The following is a 25,061-nucleotide window of genomic DNA, read 5'->3' on the forward strand; positions in this document are numbered from 1 at the left end:
AAGGGAGGCTAAGTCGTCAATGTATAAATTAAATAGATATGGTCCTAGAACACTGCCTTGGGGAACTCCTGATGTTACAGGAGACCAACTAGATGAGACGCCAGAAAGAATGACGCGCTGGTATCTGTCACTGATAAAGCTAGATAAGAGGCTGAAAAAATAACCATGGATATTAAACCTATTACTTATTTTATGAAGGAGGAGACTATGGTTGAGGGAATCAAAAGCCTTTGAGATGTCAATAAATACTGCATCAAGTTGGGCTTTCTTAGATATTGAGGCAACAGCATGGTGCTGGAAAACTGACAAATTAGTTAAGCATGATCTCCCAGGGAGAAAGCCGTGTTGGTAGGACGATAGAAAAGGGGACGTGGAATAATAGAGCCCTGTTTAGAATAATTCTCTCGCAAACTGATGAGAGAATTGGAAGTAGAGAAATGGGACGGTAATTGGAGACATTACTTTTCGACCCAGATTTGTGAATTGGAGTGACGTTAGCAAATTTAAAATGCGGTGGAAAAACACCGAGAGAAAAACAACGGTTAAATATTATGGATAAGGGTAGTACGAGGGAGGAAGCACAGTTTCTTATGAGAATAGGGCTGAGACCGTCAGGACCAGGGGGAACGATGCACAGTGGGCGGAATCCAGGATCTAGGCGGAAAAAAGTCCAAAAACCGACTTTACAGTTGGGACAATTTTTGCCCTTAGCCTTATCCTGGGATAGTGGGAGCACCGTTTTTCACCCTTGAGGTCACTATCCTCGGCACAAATGCGCCACTATGGCCATTTAGAGGCACCCTTTCTACGGAGACGTATTTCCGACCAGGCTCAGTTGTATTTTGACAGTGAAGTGAAGAGCTTGCAGTACGGTGACCAGTGCACAAGGCATATATGTAGAATTTGGATTATCATTTCTTAAGGTATGTTCTACCGTTTTTCATGATATATAGAGTTATATTTACCATTTTAAATTTTTTACTGTTTTTTTAAATAAACATTGCAAAAATACTTGATTTTTTGAGTTAGCAAATGTTTGGTTTGACTTATAAAAAAATTTTCTAGGGATGTCAAGCTCATTTAAGTAGAAATGTCTAGAGAATGTATTTAAAAATGAGCCCATTAAGGGATTTGGTGCGGAAAAGTGCGGAAATATAGTTTTTGTGTTTTTTTCAGGCGACATGAAGAGCGCTGTCGTGACGCGCGGAGAGTCTACTTCGCGACAACATCGAGACAAAAGATCCATTACCAGATTATTTAATAAAGAAATTTGATTTGAGTGACAGTGATATTGATGCTAAGAAGTGTATTAGTGTAGCTATTAGGATTTTTTTTTAAATTACGCCAGGTGTTTTAAAAAAAGTGTAAGAAAATATAATATTTTCTTACAAAATATAATACGTGGCTTCAAAACCCATTGTTCCTACCCAAAAAAGTGACAGAAAAACGTCTCAGAATTAACTTTAGTGCCGAAGCTGAGCCATCAACCTCCAAAGGAAGACCCAGAAAAGTGTTCGAACACTGTACGGATAGAGCGAAACGGACGAGAGTGCAGCCGTTGATTAAGTCGCACACACAGGATGAAATCGTGTTCGCGGCCCAGTATACTTTCCATTCTTCTGGGAACCGAGACGCTGCAGCTATGGTGAGAGAAGTTACCCACACTACTCCCCGTAGGGCTAACAAACTAAAGCAAGCCTACTAATCGCCCCCACAACCCTCAACACTATACACTGGGGAGGAGGCGCTAGCGCTTCTGATTGAAACTGGATTGACAAAGGCGCAGTACACGAGAATCAGGACAGGAGCGAAGGAAAGATTAAGCAACATTTACCCGTCTTATGATGTATTAAAACTGTCAAAATTGCGGTGCCATCCTCCTAAGAAAGCTTTAAAAGTAACAGAAAGGTGTGCAGAAATCAAATTACAAGCACTTTTGGACCACACAATCGAACGCATTGCGCTAGTGCAAAAGGATGATCTCATGCACTGCACTATTGAGAGAGAACTGCATTTAATATTGAAATGGGGGTGTGACGGTAGCAGTGGTCAAAGCATATATAAACAGTGCTATGAAACTTATGAGGGTGCTCAGAGTGATTCATCTGTGTTTGTCATCTCTCTCGTACCTCTGGAATTATATCAATGCTAGGACAATGGGGGAATAGAAAGATACTGCAGAAAAATCCACAACCGTCGTCCACTACATTCTGCCGGCCAATAAAAATAATACGTGGTGATCCCATAATAGAATCAGCCATTCTTCCTATTGGATAGTTGTCAGAAGAGGCATAGGAGGCAAGAAACAAGGATTTTAAAAAAATTAGGAGAAGGCATGCTAGGAAGATTTATCATTCCGCAAATATTGAGGATGTCTTCTTTAGGTTGCTAATTTCTTCAGATCCTCTGATTTCATCCAAGCGTCAACAAAGTACAAAGAAAAGTAATGGTATTTCTGCTGAAGTTTTGCAATTATTAACAGAGACATGTGAGTTTATACCAAGAGAAAGTGAGGTAGATGATAGCAGTGAAATCGAAACATCAGACATTAACTAATAATATGATAACATTATTGTGAATATTATCATTCTGCTGCAGAGAAAATTACTGGCACACCAACATTTTGACTCGTATATTCATATTAAGTAATTAAACTTTAAGCCACCTTTACCATCTGTTTAAAACTATTATTTTGCTATTCTTCGCTAATATTAAGTGAATTAATGAAATAGATATTTTGTTTTATTTGAATGTTTGTAGCCTTGCTCTGCTCATATTTGTTTTTTGTCTTTGGGGAATGATTTGAATACCTGATCGTATAATATAAATAATTTATATTTATTTGTTCTATATTTTACTTCTGCCTCAGTAAAAATCAACAAAATGTGTGCGGAATGGAATTCGTGGAATAAGTTTCTTTGTTATCCGCACGTACGCTGTCGCATGTACTGCCATAAACCGCCGCCCCCCCCCCCCCCCGCAAACAAAAGTGCCATTATTTCCTTCGATTTGGAAGATATATTTTTGGAGACATTCACAATTCCCGGGCAAGTAAAAGGAAGTACCATTATCGGATGTACATGCAAGGTTGCCATTGTCAAACTGCCAGTTTAGGCCTTGTCCTTAACTACCGTTCAAAGGTATTGAAAGGCTAAATTTGAGTTTAAAGCGAATTTATCCTTGAGTAATATTATTGGCAAATACTTTTCACTGATAAATTAACAAAAATATGGAGATACTTCATATTTTGCCCATATTTAGAAAAAAATATTCTTTTCCGCCTAGATTGGGCATTCTGCCCACTGTGCGATGGGGGAAATCTTGCAAAGATAAGAGTAGACTTCCAGAGGGTCGGTTTGAATTTGGGATAGGCAGTGATTGGTGTTCGGAGTAAGTGCATGATCATGGGTTAGAGGGTAACTAGAAGGGGGTTTAAGGCATTCAGAAAAGAATCTAAGAAATAAATTAGATCTCTCTGAATCTACTGCGCTGAGGTCATTGTATGAAATGGAATTCGGATGGCGAGGCCGATTACGACGACGATTGACAAAGGACCAGAATTTCTTGGGATTGGATGCAACGGATGAGCAGTGGGTTTGGGCATATTCTTCATAATCTCGACGGATCAGGGTTTTTGAATAACGGCGTAGGTCAGAAAAGGAACGGCGAGTGTGAGTATTGGGAAAGGATGTGGAATAAAGTGACGTGGAAGTTGACGGGGACCATTTGGAGCACACTGATTTTTTTCCTCCTCCTCATCCCCTCACAGACGACTTGGCTTCCTTTGATGTGCTTGAAAAATAACGAAAGAATGTGCGGAAAGAAAATGCGTATCTCCGTTTTATGCCTACATATATCGTCCTATTTCTGACCATTTGTAGGTCAAGGAAAAGGAAATATGCCGTTTCAGCCTCATAAACAGTTGTCTTTTTCATGAAGAAGGTTTCTGACAAGCTTTTAAAATTATTGTTGCACACAGGTGACTACTTCTAGGCATTGCTCTGCTTGGATGTGGCGTAAGCGTTAGCTCTTATCACTAAATTAGGTTCCCTTCTCTCGTTTTGGTGCACCAAGAGTTCAAATTCGTTCATTATCGTAAGCTGCTGCTGTTTTTAATGCTGCTCTCATTTATTCTTGGAGAATTAGTATAAATCACCAGCCTTTAGCATTAAAACAATGCACAACCGTTCATCATCTCTCCCTAACGTCCAATCGGAAATATACATAAACAACTATAAAAATTAAAAAAAATTAAAAGTGGCAAATTTAAATAGTGTAAAGTGGCCATCTTGCCATTAACACCACCTCGGAATTTTAATATTATATATAGAAACTTTGGAAGCATTACAACCCATGCGATAGCTCAAATAATTAATTTTTACTTCGTAAGAAAGTAAATTCACAAACATCATTCTCCTAAATAGGGTAATACGGAAATAACATTTCTGATATTTAATGTATAAAAACGTCGTTTTTCTCCTCGATTACGTCTATATTTTGTTTAATTTACAATTATTAAACATTATTAAAGATATGAACGCTTAAGTTTGGGGTGAGACTCCCAATTATAAGTCAAGGAGCAAGCACCATATACTAGCCCATGAATGTCACAGTCCAATTTCTTCCCTAGTATCGATTTTTAAAATATAGTGATTTCTCTGTGGTGAATAATTTAGGTACTCATATAGCCTTTAATTGTAATTTCGCGCAATACCCCACAAGATATCTTGAGAGCATTCGTAGTTTTACGGTAATGGGGAAGTAGCAAGCAATGAGATAACACAGAGCCAACTTCATTGTAGAAAGTATGAGGATGCTGAAGCACACTCCTTCGAAAATAGAGCAGGTCCTTTCCTTTTTTCCTCTTCCAGGTACCTTTCTTCTCCCGCACAGAAATGACCTTTGCTGGACTGCATTGTGAAGGCTGTATACCCGAAGGGACCCCAAACATAAAAACTCCTTGTCGACTGGTCTTACCCTAGTGGAGCTTTTGCTTTAAGCTTATTGGGTTTTTTTTATTGGAGCTGGGCACTGCGGCGTCAATACGTGACTCGTCTCCATAAGGTAGGATTTTTCTGAGCGAGAAACAACGTGCAGTTTTGCCCCAAATTATTTTTTCACGTACTTAATAATTTACTGAATTGGAAGGGAAAAGACCTCGGGTAGCCATTTGAAGCGTAAGTTTCCATATGATCATGTTCTAGAGTGTACTATCTTGAAGCATATCATCGTTGCTCTGCGGCGAAAACAACTTATTATGCACTTCGTTACGGTATCACAAAACGCACGATTTAATAAAGTGGTTTTCCGCTATCAATGTCTACCGTTATAATTCCTCTCATTATTTAGAACGTCATACCCCACGGAAAGTAAAAGCAATACAAAATTATATTGAAGCGCACATGTAAACAAAGCATTCCGTCGTCTGCAACTTCCAAAACAAATTTGGTCGTGGTCAGAAACGGTCGGAAATATCAGGTCGGTTGGAAATATCGTTAGAATCGAGATACACTATCGATAGTCGCACCAGTGCGCATCATTTCTGCGCAGAAAATTCGCTGAAAGCATTCACCTTGCATAGCGTTACCGGCGTATGAATTTCTTGCGAATGATCATTCAAATGATCTTTCGAATGATCATTCACCGTATAGGGACTGGCCCCACTTCAGCCCTCGCTCGCTCTTCAAGTTTTTTTTTTATTCTTAGGAGGAACTTCGGCCGTCCATCATCCCTCCCTGCCCTCTCTCGGCTGATACCGTCTCCCCCTCCCCTCCACCGCCTCCTCCCTCTCCCCCCCTACTCGCTCCCCTCCCTCACTCACTTTCCCTGTTGTGGCGACTCGCCGCGACCGACCCAAAAGCCCAAATCCATTGGTCCCCACAATCTCAAAGCAAGGAGTCTAGTCGGCTCTTCCCAAAGCCTCCATTTCCGTAGCGAAACCAGATATCCCCGCAGGTGTTCCTGAGTAGTCGAGAACCCAATTCGTTCGTCAAGAAAAAATATCATATTACAATGTAAGAGTATAATTACACACCTCTCTTGTTTGTTTTTTTTTCACATAGGGTACCGTGGGAATCAGTGCCAGGTAGTTCTCCACCCACTTTACTGCAAACCCAAATCACCCGGCCGACATCCTTGATCTTTTTCTTACCAAAAACCTCTCTCCATTCCTCCTACCGTCCACTTTGCCACTTACAGCATCCGATCATGCCCCTATAATTCTAAACCTCCCGCTCTCTTACCCAACCATTCCTCCTCCCCCGCAAGTAAATTGGAAGAAATTCAAGGATTCAGCAACCATGATCAGTTTTCCGGATCCACGCTCCAGTTCCACAACGGAGGACGTGGAAAAACACGTTTCCCTGCTCAACGCCAGTCTCAATCACTGCCTAGAAGAAGCATCATTCACCCCCAAACCTACGCCACTGATCGACACATCACTTCCGCCGTCAATTCTTCCACTTATCCAAAAGCGAAACAGCGCGCTGAAACAATGGCGACGCACCCAAGACCCCATCGTGCGGAACTTATACAAGGCCCTTAGGAACCGAGTAACGTCAGCCATAAGAACCCACCGACAGAAGCTGTGGGACGACAAAATTGCATCATTGTCCCACAAGGATCATTCCGTATGGCAGCTTGCCAGATCCCTCCGAAATCGAAAAACCCCTCCCCCCCCGGTGACCTTCAACGGCACACAAGCCACCACGGACGAAGATAAGGCAAATCTATTCGCCAAACAACTGGCGGAAACGTTCCGTGACGCTGAACACTCTGACGCTAATGAAGAATGCGAAGAGTCCAACTCGTCCATTTCTCTTTGCCCAAGCCCAACATTCCCTCCAGTTTCTCCAACCGAACTCCAGTCACTTATTCAACAACTACCAAAGAAGAAAGCCCCAGGACCGGATAACTTTACCAACCATCTGACCAAACAGCTCCCCCCGAACTTTCTCCTCTACCTTCGCCACCTCTTCAATACCTGTTACAAGATGTCATACTTTCCAAAAGACTGGAAATCCGCCAAGGTTATCCATATTCCGAAACCGGGGAAACCTCCAAATGACCCGAACAACTATAGGCCCATCAGCTTACTATCGGTTTTCGGCAAACTACTGGAAAAATCCATCCTACTCCGATTACTCCCAGAACTTCAAGAACATCACCTCATCCGGGACGAGCAGGCAGGATTTCGCTCCAGCCACTCCACCGCTCACCAAATTACCAGGCTCGTTGAAGCAATCCAATTCAGCTTCAACATAAAAAAGTACGTCGTAGGTGTCTTCCTGGACCAGTCCAAGGCTTTCGATCGTGTATGGCACAAAGGTCTCCTCCACAAACTCCACTCCACTCCCATTTCCATGTACCTAACAAAAATTATTCAATCCTATCTATCCGACCGTACCTTCTTCTCCTCCGTTAACCTCGCACAATCCCCACTACAACCAATCTCCTCCGGAGTCCCACAAGGCTCCATCCTTTCCCCATTCCTCTTTAACATCTACATCAATGACATTCCCTCCCATCCGAATACAGAAACCTTCCTCTATGCTGACGACCTTGCCATAATATCCAAATCGTTCGACCCAGACACGGCCGCGGACCGGATCCAGGAACACCTCGACGACATCGAAGACTGGATGTCAACCTGGAAACTGAAGCTCAACCCGGCAAAAAGCCAAGTGATGCAGTTCGCCAAAAAGACCAAACGATCACTATCAACCCCGATTTATTACGGCAACAGCCGTATTCCACGCAGCAACACAACCAAATTTCTGGGCGTTATCCTGGATGAAAAGCTGACATGGAGCGCAAACACCAAAGCAGCAGTGCAAAAGGCAAAGAGTGCGTCTGCAGCCATATTCCCACTCCTCAAAAGTCCCCACCTGGGTCTACACACCAAGAAAATACTCTACACGGCCATGATCAGGCCGATACTCACATATGGCTATCCAGCGTGGGGATCCATAGCCAAAACACATTCACATAAACTCACAGTAACACAAAACAAAACACTAAGAACAATCACGGGAGCTCCCTGGTTCGTTCGAAATTCTTACATACACGATAACCTAAAAATTAAAACAATGCCACAATACCTAAACGACATAGCAAAATCATTCGAACAATCACTCCATAAAACACAAAACGACCTACTGACTCCTCTATGGAACTACACAGACAATCCACACTTCAAACACCAAAGATCTAAAACAGCACTTACACACCCGATGCAATAATCTCATAAAAGCCACTTAACACAAAACCGCCAACTTCAAAAATAACGCCAAAACGACGATTACCAGCAACGGCTGAACATCGGAAACATAACTGCAATGCAGTTACCAATACAGCGTCAGCGTCAGGTAGTTCTCTCAGGACTGGAAGTTGGGAAGGAAGCGTTGTTGGAGGGGGAAGCTGCGCGCGCACACAAATATTCTCTATTTTCGTCATATAGATTGCGTTATCCGTAGTGCACCATAGTCAGCCTTTACGAAGGCTGGGGCTTCCGGGTAGCTTGGACACTCACGCCATCTGGGAGAATTACTAGAAGCGGTAGGGGAGGTGACGGCGAGGGAGGAGGAAGTAGGCGAGGGTTTTCGTGGAACTCATGTGGTCCTACCTGCCCACGCCGGTGACTGCACACATTTCGACTGTTATAGCAGCAAGTCAGACGTCATTGTAATCCGTGTGTGTGTGATTTTGATCATGAGGTACTAATGCTGTGTTTCCGGGTGTGATACCCATATTTCGGATGGGAGGTTGTTTCGCTTTCCGAAAGCTGTGGAAAGGTAAGGAAAATACTTGTTTTATGTGAATATTTACGCAATTTTTATGCGCAGTTTTGCAAACGATATCCTCGCATGAACTTAGTGTTTGTTTGTGCTTCCTCAAGCGTTTGTCTTATGATTGATATTTTATTCTGCATATATTATCGTTCTTTCGAAACATTGTTATGAATCATTTATCTTCCTAGGCGTGTTCAATGTCTCTGATCTGTGGCTCACAGTAATATACGATCCTGGATCGATAAATAAAATTATTATTGTTCCCATTACATGCTGATATTTCACCCTTTCGTATCACAAATTTGCATTTTCTTACTTTCATCCAGAGATTAGGGAGTTTAGTTTCAATCGCTTATTTTATTCCGTCCTCTTAAAAAAATATGCTTAAATATAAAGTAGCAACCGTTGATGAACGCGAATGTAATGCAGTCGTAGCAACACGTGATATTTTCAGAATGTTTAACCTGCTGAAATGCTGCGTATTGTCCGCGACCCCTCTGAATACTTATTGCTGTTAGTTTCATTCAGGGACGCCGACTTGCAAAAAATATTGGGGGGCCCAAACCGGGGATCTTCCCCGGCAAATATTATAAGTAGTGACTTAAGTTTATTAAGCATTTTAGAAGGGCCATAGGATCAACATTAGAACCCTGACAACTCGAATCTTGATATTTAGACACTCCGGGGAAAATCGACAAGCCTGACACATTTTTTCTTCACAAGCAATACGAATTTTTGAGGGAGTTCGGCCCCCCTCAAGCCCCGTGGAATTGGCGCCACACGTTTCATTCTCCAATCGGTTCAAATTCCATTGAAGTGCACCTAAATTTTGATGCTCTGTCATGAAATTGTGAATTTGTGAATATTTTGTGTTAGCAATCAAAGTTATCAGCTTGTGTTCAATTAAAGGATAGTGGTGGTAGCTGCTCATAATGGGTATGTTGTTTAATACCTGTTAAATTCCTTATTGAAAAGGTTTTATCATAAATTTTAGAATGCATATCTAGCTTGTGATTGAAACTAGCGAAATACGTAGGTCATCTCTCCTAAAAACCTTACTAGTTCAGTGAATGCTGGTTTGGTTAGTGAGTGAGTTTCATCCACCTTGAAGTGTTAATAGTAAACGTGTATGCAGAAGCGGTGCGCAGAAAATAAATGAGAAGAAGAAAAAACTCTTTTATCTTAATAATATCTCAAAAACTTCAGTGCTTGGCTGAACAAGAACAGTGGTAGCTGTATCTTCGGTTTACTATACAATGAGAGTTTAAATATAGATTCAGATACGTTTGAATATTCGTCCTCTCAGATTTTTAGGGGTCTCTGATTTTCTTTTTGTGTATAGAAGCTTGTTTAGAGTGTTATGATTTTTGTGTGCAATTAAATAATTTTTATATTGAATAACTTCGTAATTTGTTTAGACAAAATGAAAATATAAGTTTTATGAAAATAGTTGTAAAAACACACGAACGTCTTCATCTAGCATATTCTCCCCTTCCGTCTGTCTAATTTATTTTAGAATGCCACAAAATAGAATAACAACAACGAACCTCAGGAGGTCTGTGCTCATGGCCGAGGGTTTGTGAAGTGGCGACCATCTCGCTTTCAGAGTTCATCGCGTTGTAAACTTATCTTGGAAGGGTTTTAGGCATCGATTTTTCGTGGCGAATATCTCGAAAACTAATCGAAGAATAGGGAAACGAAAAATCCAGGTTCACTTTTTTTTTCGAACTCTATAATTCTAATTGGCAATGAAATGAAATAGCCGATGGAGCCCATATTGAAAGAAGCGCGCTGGGGTGTGAAAAACTAAAATAAAACATGACACCCCGTTTACATAAGCTCACTCGCGACCTAGGTCCGTACCGCGCGTCGTCCGTTTGAACACGTGCGTTGATTATCTTAAGTTCTTACCTGCGGTCGCGTTGCTCGCCAAAACTGGAAATGAAGTATGCGGATGAGAACAATGTGATCATTTTGAGACGTTGAGAGCTAATATTAATCGGGAATAAGCTTCAGCGTAGTGAAGATGATTTTCAAAACAGGTGAGTGGAGTTATTGGTAATGGAATAATTTTTCCAGTGGACATTTATATTCAGACGAGTTTTAAAACTTGGGCGCTCGAAGGCAGCACTGAGTCACCGCGGTAGTGTGAATGCTGGTTGGTCGTTACCGACCGGGATCATGCGAACGGGGCAGGGGGTGATTGGGAGACTTCTGCCGTGCTGGTGCACCTTATCTCTTCTCCCGAATTGAGCAATTAATGACAATAGGGCGAGGTGTGGGAGAGAAAAAAAGGAAGCGCTTTAAAAAGCAATTTCATCCTTATCGCTCATGTTTTATTCACCTCTCGCGGCATTTATTAACAAGCGTGTCAGGGAAGAGGGCCGCGTCGTCGTCATCCACGCTCGTCGCCTCGCGCACATAACACCCCCTCCCTTCATCCCCCCCCCCTCACCTTCCTCGCACAGCTTCCCGTCGTCGAAACTTTTTTCCTCTCCTGATTAATTAACCCAAGAAAACAAATCTCTTTTATGTATAGAGTTGTCAACTGCAAAATTATGCCCTCGTCCATTGTTTATTTTTCTGAGGTTTTAGAAAACGTTCATTTTGTCCGAGATCGAGTCACTTCCTATTAATTTTTTATGGAGGTAGCGACGCACAAACATCTGATAATTTATAATGAAACACTGACTTGCAATTTTCCACAAAACTAAAATTTAATTTTTGTGGAAAATTGCAAGTCAGTGTTTCATTATGAATCAATTCCACTCCATCTCGCTTGATTCCTCGAATTTTATCTGATAATTTGTATGCATTAAGCACATTTGATGTTCTATTTGTATACTGAGATGTCGCACAGAGATTTTTAGCTAATTAGTTGATGGTAATGTAATTTTGCTGTAACGTCTTCGGTTCAAACCAAGGAAATTCATTATAATGACTATTCAATGAAAGTCATTATAATATCTATAGATATTAACTTTAATGGAAAAAGCACAAGTGTGAGCCAGCGCTGAAGCATCGCGGAGTCATTCGCAAGCGCAGAAACTTCATGGAGCAAAAATCATCTCCTCTGTCCTCATGTCACTACGATGCTCCACAATTTGCTCTGAGTACTCTTCTCCAGGAAAGAAATTTAAGGAAAGTAATTTGCTCTGGGACAGCGGTTCTCATCCGGAGGAGCGCGTACCTCTTTGGGTTACGCAACGAACCAGTCGGGGGTACGCCGAAAATAATTGGTAATTGCTGACGCCAGGAACTATGTATCCGTTAACCATGAAATATGTATACAGATTATTTGGGGTATTTAAAACAAAGTTTCTATTAATACAGTTATTTCTGACTAAAAGTATCACCAACCCGCATGGAAATTATGTAATAAAATGTGCGCGTTACATTTTTGGGGGTACAATATTAGTTATACACATATACAGAGGGGTACGGGAGGAAGACAAAAAAGGCTGGGAACCGCTGCTCTAGGATACTCAACTTGATAGTCTCAAGGAAATGAATGAGTTGAAGACATTTTAAGCGCCCATTCCAATTCCAATTAATCACTAATACAAAACCCTGTTTTCACGCAAGTCTTGATAGTAATATCGTTTTTTTGCTGATTAAAAATCCATCATTTTTGCTTATTAATATTATTACTGTACGGGCAAAATTTAACAGCTTCAGCGCTAACTAATTAATAACACACTAAAAATTTCCGACGTTTTCCCATCAGCTGCAATACGGTATTGGTTTTTGTCTTATATTAGATCTCTTAAATAGTTTTATGATACCTTTCTACAATTCCTCGCGAGTAAATAATAATTTAATAAGCAAAGATACTGCGCACAAGGCCCATGTTCATGTGGGCAATTAGGTACTCGATAATCAATCTTCTCTGCGTATATATCTTTTGGCCTGAAATTTTACGTCTTTTATGATATTCTCCCACGCAAACTTTGTAGAGTTTCAAAGCATTTTGATTAATAGTATTATATGAATTAGTTTATATTGATTTAATGAGCTTCCTTCGGTATTTTATTGCTTTTATTTCGGAAAATTAAAACCAATTTTACATTTTTAACCACTAAGAATTGGTATCAAATGGTATCTTCATCTTTTCCTTAGCTATCAAAATACTTTTTATGTAACCAGCTGGCATATTGCTCTCAGTTCCTTCTCATATTAAACTCAGTTCCTTCACTTTGAATTGGAAGTTAGGTTATATTCAAGGGCACGAACATCAAACCTGCTCAACTTGTTCAATCTTTAGGCTCTTTAAAATCGCTCTCAAGCTCCAGGAAAGCCAAATGTCTCAACGTCAAGGCCTTGAGAAATGAGATTTCTTCAAGGACATTCAAGTGAAGTCTGAAAGCTATTTATTCAAGATGATTGATTTTTATCGAAGAGTTTAACAAGTGCCTTGGTAATTAAGTATCATTACCATCTCAGAAGCTCGAGGAAGGAGTTGTCTAATCCATTTTTCAGTTTATACATATCACAGTGTTTCATCATTCAGATGCTAAGCATTGACTCCATACATAGAAATTATTGTTTCCGAGGAAATTAATAATGATGGGTAATATTTATGAATGCAGTTTTGGTTCATAATTTTTTTCAGGAGTTTAAGGTATTTATAAAAATTTCATATGGTTTGGGGAAAATTGCTCATTGAAGGAACAAATCGCTCGCGAGAGTCTTAACAAATGAATAAAGAGCGAGTTCCGTGCTGCGAAGGCCGAGGAGAATCTAAGAAGCGGCGACCGGCCCGGCATGAGATCGTGATGTCATCAACTTACCTGTGAGAAGGCGAGCCCATTGCATAGGAGGTGATAGGAATTGTAGTAAGTAGATATTGGATGGCACTACTCGCTGGAATGCAAGCGTGTTTAAGTCCTCCCCTTTAACTTGTCTCTTTACCAACCATACTTACCCACCAATTCCTATCCTCCCTCCCCCCCGAAACTCTCCCCCATGCCTCCTAATCTCGCCGCGTGTGTATGCAGACAACTAACTCTCTTCGGGAGTTCTACGCGACCATGAAAGACGAAACCCACCACGCAGACAATAAGATGCCGTGCAGAAGTAAATATTATCATCTCTACCAGTAGTTGAGGAGATTCTGCTCTTACTGTGGGAATATTTATTTATCTATTTTAAAAGTTCAAATTCACTGCACAAAGCCTTTTTACCCAACGTGAATAAATAATGAAATAAATAAATAATTTGAAGTAACAAAAACAACTCATAAATAGGAAAATAAGACAAAAAACACGGCTTACATGGATAAACGAAATGTAGGGTTAAATCGGGGAGCTGACTGAGGAGAGGAGATATAAATAGAGTGAATTAGGTGTAATTTTAATAAAGCAGTGAAGGGAAGAGTGAGGGTAGTTTACTTCTGCATTCTATAATTTCGTTCGTAATTTTCACAAAACTTACAGGCAACACCATGCATTATAACTTCATTCCTTACGCTTTGGGCTGTTCAGAATAGCAAAAAATTCCAAGAATATGTTACTTCTTTTTTTCACTTTTATGTCATTTGTTTGTGATTCCAATGAGCGTCAGGTAAATAAATAGAGCAATCTCTATCCTAATTAGGGGATAGTGTTGTAACACGGAACACTTCTTCAACTTTTTTTTATAAGTCATAATATATTTGCTCAAGATTCAGTCTAATGGTAGCAATTCATTGCATCACGATTACTTCACATAAGTTTTCATTTTTGCACTTGTACCTTTACTGTTAATGGCTATAATTAGAACTTCTAAAAGTGTTTGCAATTGTTCCTAGGTACATCATGTTCATGTACCTCGAAACACTACCCATTGCACTTAGGAACACAAGTTAGATTGGAGGGAACAGCAGCGACACTTGTGAAAAATGAAATAAATTTGTATCATGTTTATTAAATTTGAAAGTATATTAAAATTAGTGATGGGTCGATTCCAAAATTTTATCGATTCCGATCCCGATTCCGATTCTGACATTTCGATTCCGATTCTACCGATACCGAATCCATCGATTCTGATGCCATAGGCTCCAAGAAAAATATCACTTAATTCCAGGCAACAAGATAACCACTTCAAAAATATTACTCTGTGAAAGAGTCAGTCAAACAAAAGCATCTTTCATATCATCACTATGTAATTAAAATATAATAGCTAAATTTCAAAACAGAACATACCTGAAAAGTGGTGTTACATGATAGGTATTACTTTAGAATATTAACACTCATGTTTAAATTTAAAATAAAATTATCTCCTTTAATATCTATCTTTTATTGATAATATCTTATCATTATCAATAATGTCTCACAAATTTAGTCTCCTTTTAGACTAAATTTTTGCTCAGAAAGCAACGCATCTTCACTTTGTCAAGATAAAGCCTGTTGCATTTTTCATCACATATTTTTTCTGCAGAACTAAATGTCTTTCACTGAACACAGTGGATGGTGGTATGGCCAGAAACCTCTTCACTAATACTTTCAGCCTTGGGTAGGAGATACAGGTCTTTCAGTATATCCCGGGGAAGGAATTTGGTGGTGCATTCATCTATGATAAATAAGCTTCCACTTCAGCTTCAACAGTGTTTGCTATGGTGACTTTGGGTACTTTTCCAAAGGCATCACTATATCTTCACTATATACATGTCACAGGCTCCCTAGTCTGCATTTGCTCCTTCGGAATATAAAAAGGATTTCCAAGTAGCACTTTTTGATCTCGAGTCGAGTTGAAAATTACTCGCAAGTATGGAGTCGAGTATAATATTTCTGAACCAGAAAATACAGCAGTGCATACTACAATATATTTTACTCCAATTTTCTATGATGAATGTCTAGCTTAATGTAAGAAGGAAAATATAATGAGGATCGTTGATGGTTATTGCCAGAAGTAGGAGATGAATGAAAATTAATGTGTCTTCAACTGTTCCATAGGGAAAATTGAAATTATTTAACCCCAAGTAATATGTCGACCATATATATGTATCCAAACTACAAGGAAGAGCCCTGAGTATAGTAATTTTCACAGCTATAATAAATATTACATACTACGTCTACGAATCATGTAATATTTGGCCCTTTCCAATTCTCAAGCGGAAAAACCAATTATTCTATATGCTCAGCCAGCAGGTTTTGACGTCTCCATGTTACAGTATTGCTGATGCAGAAAATTGCCTTTTGCTACACACTTGTGTGACTGAGCAAGTGCTTTCCTACCGAAATTGCAAGATTTCGGAGACTTTGGAATTTTTATTAAAAATTATATCTACAATTTTTTGGTTCTTAAATATTCATAGAATTCAAGTGGGCAAAGCCAACGAACTATAGTACTAAACTTTAGTTTTGTAGAGCCAAAAAAATGCTATACTTCTCACGTCATTTAATCAACCTTAAAATCTCTTGCTTTTTTTAAGTTCAAGAAAGAAACTAAACGCTACAAATGAATATCACGTCGGACGGACGCAGTAATAAAAAAGTCTAAAAGATGCCTTGTGATATGAAAACTCCCCCTTCCGCGCGACTCACCTCGGCGAAGGTGGAAAGGAAAAAAGGGTATCAGTTGTTGCCTTTCATGGAAACAGTTCATTTTTCTCTCTCTTAAGCATGCTGACTTAATTTCTTCACTTTACTTCAATACCCGAGCCATATTTCTTATGCGTGGGATGGTTCCGAAAAATATCCAATCCTTAGTATTTTCACTTGAGTGATGCGCTAAATGGTCTAGTCGATCTATACATAATCCTTTTTAACATCCTCAGTTTAGTATTTTAAGTCAACGAAGACGATTATCTATGCTTTAAATGACGATTTTCAAGACGGATGTTTTAAAAAACTTGAAAAATCGGCCTCAGCTACCGAGCCTCAGAGTTCTGCGGCGTGTAGCTCAGCCTTGACGCGCGATTGAAAAATCGCTCTTATTTCCTTCGTCGCAAACTTTTTTTTTCAAGATTTCTACTTAGTACTCTTTAGAAATCTCTACTTTATGTTGTGGTTCAAATTTTCCGAGCTATATTTTTCGTAAACGAAAGATAATGTGATTTACGTCAAATTTCACGTGAAAAACGGGTCGGCCATTTTGCGTTGTAAAACCAGACAGATGAGAGCCAAAATCTTCTAAAGTCATTGAAAATATTGGAAAATCACCAGGTCAAAGGAATATTGCGTTTATTTATTCCATAAAACTCATACCAACGCAAACCTACCTGGATAAATTCGAAGATTTTTTAAGGAAAAACGATATCTCGCGTGGCATTGAAAAATTGGTCATGTTTGGGCCACTGTATCTCACTTAAGGGTCGAATTTATGTAAAACGGCATATAAATCTATATCTGGTAATAATGTATGAGTATTTACGCTAAGTTTCAAGTCTCTATCCCCAAAAAGGTCGTTTTGGACTTCATTCCAGCTTTTTCCCATTTCGGACCATTGCGCGCCGGGTAGGAAGACGATCGGCCGCTGCGGCTGGCGTAAAGGTATTCGGCGCCCACGTCGACAACTATAGTGTACTCGGCAGGCTGAAACTACCAGGCCAAGGCATCAAAATGACTTATCGGCTTTAAAAACTGTATTATTACATGAGTTTCATGATAGCGCTTCCTGTCAGCAGATCGCTGGACCTACTAGACTCGAAAGCTCTGTAACCTTAACTACTCGACTCGACATTCGTAATGCTACTCGAAACGCTCGAGTCGAGTACCAACTACTCGACTCGACTTGAATTTTCGAGTACTCGCACATCCCTAGAAGATATGTGTTTTGTTATCACGATTACGTGGCGCGAAAATTCAAATGACTGTTGGAAACGCGGTCGTATATTTTGTGGTTTGAAGTACTACTGGAATCGGAATCGATTTTTCACCTTGGCAAGTACTCGTTTTCGATTCCGGTTCTTGGTCGAGAATCGAGGAATCGAAGAATCGAGGAATCGAACCGACCCATCACTAATTAAAATGTTACACAAAGAAAATTAGTTAAGTTGATTAAAACTCAATTTTATAATATAACTCCTACCAATAACAAGAACAGATATCTTCCGTTGAAGGGGTCGATTACTTACATACGGTGCCATAAAGTCGTCGTCTATGAATACACCACGATCCAGAGGGAAAATTCCAGGAGTCTTATCTCCACTGATAATGTATTTGATTGTATATTTAACACATATCTCCTATGAAAACATGTTCTGAGGTACATCATGTGTTTATGTCCCTTGGTACAAGAGGTAGTCATTTTTAATTCCAGCTGATTTTTCAGGTTAATATTACATCGAAAATACTAAATAAGTAGCATTGTGTGCTAAAACCTAATACTACCCTTACCTAAGACTCCTCTACCACCTCCTTAAGTATTGCAGACTCCTCCTCAAACTTTCAGTATAGGAAGGTTAATAAATACATCCAGCATATGTCATTTTGAAAAACCCGGTGTTATAATGCCATCTTAAAGCAATAAAATTCTCTGTCAAATGAAATTTTCATATGACTGTCGTATTAAACATAACAAATGGTACAAACTTGACCATGTTGTCTTCGTTTGAATATTTTGTCGTGTCTTATTTATTTTCAACTGATGAGGAAATATCAGATTGGAATGCTAAAGATGTTTTCCGTTATTTTGCGGGCGTAAAAGCCTTTTCCACAAAGCAGGGGAGTCCTTGAGAAGGCTGCACGAATGATGAGAGGAAAGACGGCCATAACAATAACTGTGGCCAGCCAACGAATCGATGGAGTTTAAGTCATTCCCATCGCCTCTCGTCCGAATATCACCGCCTTCCTTGGCTCAAACATTGCTTTCTTTTGGACCCATCGCGTGCACGCCCACCTGACAACTGAGTTTAATGTCGCTCCGTGCTGGATTCGTCGCGATTTCCTGTTTCCGGCCGAGAGAGCCAAGAGCCCGCACAAAACGCTCACCAAAAAGGAGGAACGTCCCTTCTTCTCCTTTGTCCTTATTTTCCAATGGAAGAGTGTGACATGAATGGGGCGAGGGGAAATTGCGGCGAGGAGTTGAAGTATCTTGGGTTTGTGGGGGTGGAGGGAGGTGGGGGTGGAGGAGGGGGTGGTATAAAAAGAGAAGACTTCAAAAGGAGCGGGAGGATTGAGTTCGGAGGGAGCGAACGCGGGTAAATAGCAAACGACGGGATACAGTCGATGCTCGTCTGTTTGTGGGGGAGGGGGCGCAGTTGGTATCGGTAAGCGCCGCAGTCGCCAAAAGCCAAAAACCTCCCCGGCCGGCCGCGGTGTTGTTGGGAAGGATTATTTTCGTACTCGGTTCTTTTTTATCGGCCACCACGGAAGTGTTGATACCCGGAAAGAATAGCAGACACCTTTCTCCTTTTTTTGTCGCACCAAACTGCGATTTCGTTGACGAAAAATTCGATGCCGTTGTAAAGAAAGGTGTATGTATATGTAGTCCGCTACACCGCATTTTTTTATCTTTCGAGAATCCTACGTGATTTTACAAAGGTGCAAGCAAATGATGGCAGTTTTCACGTTATGCATTTTCATGAATGATTTGAGGGCACAAGATTATCGGGTAATTCAAAGCGTGAGGTAGCCTTTAAAAATGTAAAAATCAGCATAAATAATAAAGAATATTTCTCTGATATATTTGATACACCGAAAGCTTTCTGTATTTCACATTTATTACCAGAAATTGTAATATTATGATGCTGTATTGTAATGCTTTTCTCATGCGTTAGGAATTATTATAAATATCCAATGTCAGATTTCACTTACCGACTCAGTTATTAAACCCGAAGGTTAGTTTGGATAGGTGAAGATAAGGCTCATCTCGAGCTAGGAGCAGGGGAGGCCAGTTTCTTTCGCTGAGCCATTTCATTTTTCGAGGGTTATTTGTTTGGAGGTATTGAGAGGCTCCACTCGGGATTTGATCCCGGGCTCCCTCTATTAGTGGCCAAGCGCTCTCTCTTTACTCCCAGCTGCCACTGTCCCGATTTTAAATTTGTGAGCTTCATCAATGTATCTTATATTGTGGATGGTATTTGAAATATCCCGCAGAGAATATGATGGTACGGAGAGTAAATCCAACGATTGATTACCACTCTTATGCAATCACAGATTGCGATTGGAAACATTTTCCATCCACCAAGAGGACAATTTAATGGACGTGGATAATTCGACCATATCTTCTTTCTTTTTAAAATTTACACTTCTTTGAGAATCAACTCTGCCTGTTGTCAGAAATGTAGATTAAAGATATTCTGGTGTTGGAGTCTATAATTAACATATAATTATTACTCAGTGTTGGAATATTTCCTAATCAGAAAAAAATGGCTGATTTTCTCTATGGTATAAATATTTCCAGTTTCAGTATCTGCAGGATGTATTTAATACCTGTGCTAGTTTCTATTGTTAAGTGTGGTAATTATGAAATGGCCTGGGAAAAATGGTGGGATTAATCACCATTGGAAGTCCTCCAACTCTCGCTGATTTTTGTTGGTTAAGGTCTCGCGTTATTTGTTCGCTTAGCTTATCATGTTCTATTTTGATATACTAAATGACTGATAAATATGAAACAGGTAAATATATAAGCTGACGTTATTGAAAGCTTACTTTATATTTCCGATGACATGGATGGCCTGAATCTACACGCTTCGATTTGCTCTCAAGTATCTCATGCATGAATTTTTTCTGCACCTGTCACATGTAATAGTAAATAATAAGTTACTATTCGCTTGCCTATCAAAAGGTTATATATGTAATACTATAAAATTTAAAGGCATCGCAGTAGGATGTGGATCATTCATTGCTGTTTTGACATGTTAATTAAAAGTTGGCATTTTTATTTTTTCGACTGTTTATGCACCGAATTTTATTTTGAATTTTTTATGTTAATGCATCAGAATATTAAAAATGTCAACCAAAAGAGGCGTTAAAATGCAAAACTGTCTCGAAAATCAACATTTACGTTTATTAAATTACAAATTTATTAAATGCTCACATGAAACTGATGGACGATACCTGCGTCGCAACTCGCCATTTTTCTCTCGCTAACCGCCGACCGCTATCTTGCTCCAAAGCGGTGCTATCACTTCTCCACCCTCCCCGGGAAACATGCATCTAATTGCGTGAATGCGTTCTCCCGTGCATACAATGGGCGCCCATCCTTCGCATGCGCCTCCCGTGGGCGGCACTCATCCTTTCGCATCTCTCCACTTCCAGCGTGTATTGTGTCGCCACGTGCTCCCGTGCTAAGCCTGCTCCTTCCGTGCGACGGCGTCACAACATGCGCTAAGCCTCTTCCTTCCTTCCTCCCTCCACGACGCTCTCGACCCCGCTTCCTTTCTTCAGCTGCGGAAACATGATGCAGACCGCACTCTGGCCTTCTGGTAATTCTTTCTAGGAACGAGGCGTTTGCCACAGCGGGTGTATTTCTCGTCTATTTTGACGATCTATGTGCTCCTGGAGGAGCGTTGGTAGCCTAGTGGGTGCAGCATTTAGCTGCAGATAGAAGTGTCCCGGCTTCGAATCCCGGTTGTGGGACTCCCCCGAAAGGGAATGCTCGAAGTGCGAGGTGGCCAAATGATAGGAACTGGTCATCCTCTCCCAAATGTAACGAGTGAAACTCACGCGCCTGTGGCTTTCTGGGCTGAGCATTCCCCTCACCAATGCAAACGCTGACCATTTCATAGTTCAGATTGTCCCTCGAAGAGTGAATCATTTTTACTTATGATCCATTATTTGGATTTTTTCGCTTAATGGAAGGGGGAGTGGGTTGACGGCTCGGTGTCACGGCTAGACAGTGGCTGAAGGAGGAGGGGAGTTGAAAAGGGGGATCAAGAAAGAGCGTATCTCCTGGTGTCATATTATTCTCCATCTTATCAGAATATGTTAAAAAACGTACATGTTTTAAATTTTAGCACATTTATCTGAGACACCTAGGTAAATGTGGAATTCAAATTCAGGCGAATCTTCGAGGTTAGTTAATTTTAGCCACTGCCTAGCGAAAATGAATTATTTTTTGAGCTCTTTATGTTCTCTAACGAGTGATAAGTTGACGCCGCTTTTCCATTTCAAAATATTTTATTTTCTTCATTCTCTAATGTAATAGATATTCACACATTTATCAACGTCGCTTGGACCACCTCCAGAAATATTAACGGAGTAACTATGCTCGTACCCGCTAGTGTGATCATAAGTGTGCACTCGATTGTTTCCTATAGAATTTTGCAAAACTCCAAACTTAATGGTTGGCTTAAGGAAGTAGAACTGCTTAGTTTTCCAAATTCATTGATTTTAACACCGAGAAAGAGAAAAAATCATGGGATAGAATATTTCATCTTTCAGAAATAAAATAACTTTTGTATTTATCACTGAAAGAAGGGTCTTGAACGTGATGTATTGGCTTTAAAAATGGACAAAGTGAATAATGAATTGTCTGTCTTTTTATGATTTGTTTCTTTCGAATATGTAATAACTGAAATTATATAATGTTCACCTTCTTCGAAAATTTAAGTCTAGCGTATCTAGCGAAGTGTAGGTGATTGGCAACTGGTCCATTATTATCGTGTTTGAATACAAGTAAAGCCGAAGGATGTCCTAATAGAAGACTCTTGGTTTGAGGTTGTCCCGAAGAAAGGGTCATGCCTGTGTGAATTTAACATGCCAGGAGTAGATATTGACAGCGACTAAGGGACTATCGGCAAACTCTTTTATCCTGACCCACTTATGAATCGAAGTAAAGAATGAATGCGAGGTAATTCGTGATTTATTTCATATCTTCCTTCTGCTTTCTGACTCATCGATATTTTGCTATATGCTGAGCAATTTTTATGAAAAATTATGCATTCCTCTAGTATTGCATTCTTTGCCAGGAGTCTCGTCTCGAAATGGGTCTCAGCCATGCACGAAATGCATTTTTGAGGAACGTATATAGCTCATCTTTATTCTTAAACCCATGACTGAGAAAAATCCCTCTAAATATATTGCCTAGCGCGAACTACATCCTCTTTTTATTTTCTTCTCCGCTCACGCGACCGTGCATTGCGTTGCACGATGCACCTGCTAGATATTGACAGCGTGCCTTCAATATTTAGAAAAGAATTTATTCACTGTTATCCATGTGATGAAAGATGATTGGAAGATACCGTTTTCCCTTTCTTGGAAAGTATGTCCTCAGTGCCTACCAATAAAACATTTATAAGGGATAATCTTATTTCCAAACAAATACTTCAAAAGATATACTCGGGGATGGAAGACATTTTCTATGACTATAAATTTCCTGAAGTAATGTATTATTGATATTTCAGAGAGTTATTTTGCATTCCATTGTGGTACTTCAATTATACGATTAGCACTATCTATCCCTCCGTTTCTTCTTGTTTCATGTAAGTTCTTTTGCTCCATTGTAGTTCTTCTTCAGTATCCTTCTTCACTGGTCACGAGTATTTATCTTTTGGAGATTTAGGTATATTTACGAGTGATGATATTTTGAATACATATAATTAACATACGTAGATATATTCCGATAAGACAAGTGCTTCGAAAAATGGCTTATCAGTCTACTTTCAGCGCATCTCTATGGTCCACGTGACGCGCCGCTTCCATTGGGGATTTACTGAAAAATAATGCTGCGGAATGTTTCCGCTTCTTACTCTTTTTAATATTCTCCTCCGCCCGCGCAACCATACTCTCCGTGTCTAGCCGAGTCTTCTCTCCTTTCTATAACCCCCCCACCCAACCCCGCTAAGCCCCGCCTCCCGCATTTATCCAAGTATTGCCCCCGTCTGTCTCTCTCGCCCCCTCTTCATGTGTGCCTCCGTGGGAACTTCACCCAAGTCACATTCTTCTTGGTCAGCAAGTCCCGTGGGCGCTCTCCACCCCCTTCCTTGTTACCCCCCCCCCCCAGCCAAAGGCCCGCCCCCTCTTCGTGGGGCAGATACCTCGGATCCCCAGGTCGCCTCTTTCATCCTCCTCGATCCGGCTTTTTGAGACGCGTCGCACGGCACACGCCATATTCCCACGTCTTGCGGATTTCTTTGTATAAACATTTTATTACTCATAAAGTTCAACGTCCGTTTAAGGTTTATAGAAAAGTTTTTGCCCTGATTGAAGAACGCGCTGTGTCATTTTGAGAAGCGGTTACAGGGTAATCTAAGAAAATAGAACTAAATGTTGTAAAAATAGTAGCAAGAATTGTAAATCATTATTATTCGTGACCATGAAAGACACCAGGTTAATCTTCAACAACGAATATTGAATTGAATTCATTAATAGTATTCTTTTGTAACAGGATAGTATTCCTTTGTTACGCGGGCATAGGCGTGATGCTTAATTGTGAAATTAAGTGAAAAAGAATATCATACGTCATTTAGGCGCACACTGGATGCAAAAAAATGTACTGCCTTCAGTACATAATTCACCTGTAAAATATCACCGTCGGATGTAGTATATATATGAATTATATACTAAATATTTATAAAGAAGCTGAATCGATATCTATTGTGTTGACTGGCAATCTTTGCGGGGTATTTTTAATTTTTTTGGCATTTTCGCATTCAAAATTATTGTTTAGTGAAATTCTTTTGATAATTAAACCATTCTTTTTTTTTCAGAGTAAATTATTTGCGGTGAGCTTCGCTCTTGAGAAATATTCATTATCGAACTATCGTGACTTTCTCAAAAATCAACTCTTGGCTCCTTTTTGGGCTATTATGAATATAGGTGGACTATTTAGGACATGGAAATCTGTCTAGGATCGAGAAGCAATGTAGGAGGTATCTACTAAATATTTTTTGCTATGCGGGTGGGACTTTATCCTAGTCACATACTTCCTGGTCAGCAACTTGCAGAGTCCCGTGCTCGGCGCTTTCACGCCGTAAACCCATCCCTCCCTCCCTCCCTCTTCTCCTTTTGTTAAAGGGAATACCCCGCAGCACCCAGACCCACTCACTCCCTCCAGAATCCGGCTTTTCCAGACGCAGCCCTCGGCACATGCCATAGTGTATTGCTTGCGCTGCTTCGTCTTCTGCTGCCGCCTCCTCCACACATCCCCAACACACGTACACCCGCGTGTACCACATCTCCCTCCCCCCCCTCCACCCCCTTCAAGATCCCTCACACACGGATGTGATCTCGCCCGGCCTTCTTCTTTCTTACTGCAATGCCCTTCTCTGAAGATTATTCCTCATCAGGCAGATCTTCCCTCTACCCTCATTCACTGTCAAATCGGTCGTTTAAATCCCCTATAGCCAGCGTTTTTTTAAATGATACCTGATGCAAAAATGTGTGATTTACGGAAAATAAATAATTC

Source organism: Ischnura elegans, chromosome 5, assembly GCF_921293095.1.
Source record: "Ischnura elegans chromosome 5, ioIscEleg1.1, whole genome shotgun sequence".
Classification (NCBI taxonomy): domain Eukaryota; kingdom Metazoa; phylum Arthropoda; class Insecta; order Odonata; family Coenagrionidae; genus Ischnura; species Ischnura elegans.